At 33.0% G+C, this 3,347-nt stretch overlaps 1 long non-coding RNA gene across 1 annotated transcript; it reads right to left on the reverse strand.

The window, feature by feature from the left end:
- On the reverse strand, window positions 2,059–2,459 carry LOC110263011. The gene is made up of 2 exons (XR_002348019.1): window positions 2,227–2,459; window positions 2,059–2,128 (listed from the first exon to the last, which is right to left on the reverse strand). It is a non-coding gene; the product is annotated as an uncharacterized LOC110263011 (long non-coding RNA).

Consider the following 3,347-nt stretch of genomic DNA (forward strand, 5'->3'; position numbering starts at 1 on the left):
AAACTTTTGGGAAAAAAAAAAGATTCCATTTTTTTTTTTATAAAAACACAAATTTTTTGTATTTTTTTGTTTCTTCTTCTACTCAACAAATAACGTTAAACAATAAAAAAATGCAACAATTTTTTGGAAAAAGAAAAATATAAAATTTTTTAACACAATAATTATATTTTTTTTTTTGTGACTGAACATAACATAAAGAAAAAGAACCTAAGAGAAAGAGTAGCACTTCTCTCTAATAATAATGTCTAAATTATTAAGGGGCAGTAACCACTCTAGGTACACCTGCTTGTTTAAAACAGCAGTCTTAGCCATCAAATCATCCGCTCTGTTTGCTGTGCGTTGGATGAGCACTAAAGTAGCTGTCTAATTGCGATGGAGCATCTCTTTAATTTTGGCAAGCAGATCAGAGTCATTCCTAATCATGCTGGTTGTGCCTCGCGAAACAAGAAGAAACGCATCAAGATTATCAGTTTCACATATGACCTCTTTGCACTCGCAATCCCAAGTCATAACGAGCCCTCTCCAAATAGCATGAAGCTCACAACAGAGAACACTAGAAAGAGGTATACTAGCAGAACAACCTTTTATCCAAATTTTTATGCTGTCTCTAATAATTCCTCCATCTCCAACCGATTGATTAGACCATCTCAAAAGCTAATATTTGGCAAAGCTTCCTGTTGGTATAGTTTCCTATAGAAATCTCTAGTGGCTACCTTAATTCTTGCATGATTCCTTACCAATCTATCATTAATCACTAAAGACTCATTCCGGTTATTATTTCTTCTTGCTGATGCGATATTATGAAAATATCTTGTGTTCCTGTCCATCTCCTTAGCATGTCGAGATCTGGACATTTAGTTCCCGTGTATATCTTGTCTCGTATACCATATCTCACAACATCTTACTAGTGCCTTCCTTCTTGCTTCTACTGTACCATTATATACATCGTAACTAAGCATATCATCCACTTTCTTGATCTCGTTCTCAAACTTTTTTATCTTCTCAGTCATATTTCAAAAGTGCTGCTTGTGCCATCTACCCAGCGATTTTGACAACGCCTTCAGCTTATTCAAAAATTATGCATCTCCCAAACTCCTCCATTCTTCCTTCACCATCCTTAGGAAGCCTTCATATGTGAACCACGAGTCTAGGCTACGAATGGTCTTGGACCCTGAACTATTCTTCTATCTTTCACTATCAATGGGAAATGATCTGATAAATCTCTTGGTCCTCCTCTAAGTCGAGTATCCGGGTACGTGTCTAACCATTTCAAGCTAAACAGACTTCTATCAATATGACTACAAGACTGACCTCTAAACCATGTATACTTGTGATCATTAAGCGTCAACCACCAATTCCATATCATTTATCCATATTTTGAAGTATTCAGCAGATGCTAATAAGCTAGTTACCCCTTTTCTTTCTATATGCACAATTTCTTTGAAATCCCCCATGTAACAAAAAAGAATTTGACACACCCTTGTAATATAACTTAATTCCTCACATAGTAAAAGTTTTTCATCTCTCACATGCGGTTCATATACCAGACAAACTGCGTAGTAAAAATTATGTTTAGTCATCACTCCTTCTACACATAACCACATATCTCCTTTATAGCAATTTATCAATTTAAAAATATATTCATCACATATTAACAGTAAACCTTCCGATGCTCCAATTGAATTAACGCACTCCCAACTAGCTCTATCATTACCCCAAATACTTGCTACATCAAATTTATTCACCACCTCTTTTTTGTTTCTATCAAACCAACATATCTAATTTATATTTATTTTTGAAGCTTTTTATCATATTCAATTTTGCAACTCCTCCCAATCCCTTAACATTCGAAGAGCTTAAAATCATTTATAAATTTTATTACACACCTGCTTACAAATTTTTAGACGACTTCTTCTGATTTTCTCTTTTTGCTTTGATTGTCTCCATTTCATAGCCATTGCTTCATTTTGCTTTTGGAGAATTGCCGTAATGTCCTCCTCATCACTGCATGGAATCGCACCTGATTCTACCGTTAATTTACAAGCCTCCTTATTCTCCGCTATTTTCTCTTCCCGACTCTGAATTTGGTTGCCTCTGTATATGGCTGAACCTTCATTCATATCCACCCCTGTGTCAGTCCAGAGAGACTGAAATTATATATTCAAAAAAAGAATTTGAAGCCCAATAGGAATATAAACAATCATACGCACTGGAACATCAACTTACCTTCCCTCTTGTAACTTTTCGACCAAGCCCAATACCAAGCCCATGGTGCTCAATAAGCGAAACCACTCGGCTCACACTAAAGCATGTGCCATACAAATCACAATTTTCTCTCAGCAAAGCCTGCCTCCTCGGCTCCTCCTGCCAAACAAATCTGCAAGCTGTAGCACCACAACAGAGCTACTTGTTACAAATCATGGTTTCTCTTAATGTGTTATATCCGTATTCAAAATTTGGCGAAGAATCTCTAAGTGTTGTGTGTATAAATATAAATGAATTTATAAGATTGTAATGCTTATAATTGAATCGGTCCAATTCATCTAAAATAAAAGAGAAAAAAAATTATAAACGACCTGACAATTAATTCGACAACTAGACTCTCAAAATAAAAAATATTCTTTTGGCTTAATTTTTATTTTTATGAGACTGATTGATTCTCTATCAATATTTTCTCTCTGTATTAATAGAATAAGTCTATATGACATGTTAAACTGTTAATTTATCCATTAAGAGTCAACTAGAATTGACAAATTCTTTTTTGTTAGGAGTCTCGTTGTCTTTTAAAGATAATTATCAACGTTATTTTATTTTTTATATTTTTTGTTATTTTTTTTAATATATTAACTAAATTTATTGTATAAAACTAAGAAATATTATTGATTTGTAATTTATTTTTATCAATAAAAATTAAATAAAAAATATATTAGTGATTAATATGCCACATAACTATGTTCTAAAAAGAGATCATTAACAAAAAAGCTAATCAATTTCACAAAATTAAGTATTAAAGACCAAAAAAAATGTTTTTTTGTCGAGACCTTAAGGTTCTTTAAAAAAATTAGCGGAAGTCGAAATGGGTATGCACCCAAAATAAAAATATGGGGAGATTATTGCCACACTGAACATAGCTATACATAATTTTGGAGTGATGCTAGGATGGTACCACATTATCCAAAGTGAAACAAAATATTGTTGCTTTTGAAAGTGGCAGTTGTGCTTTCATCATCATATCCTTTCTTTTCCCTATGCATTTTGTTCTTTTGTTTGAAAGAATAGTTCAATTAGACACACAGTTTAAAGCAATGTTTTTTTTCCTTGTAAAGTATTTTTTTATTCTTAATATT

The sequence above is a fragment of the Arachis ipaensis genome, chromosome B05 (assembly GCF_000816755.2).
Source record: "Arachis ipaensis cultivar K30076 chromosome B05, Araip1.1, whole genome shotgun sequence".
NCBI classification, from domain to species: Eukaryota; Viridiplantae; Streptophyta; class Magnoliopsida; order Fabales; family Fabaceae; genus Arachis; species Arachis ipaensis.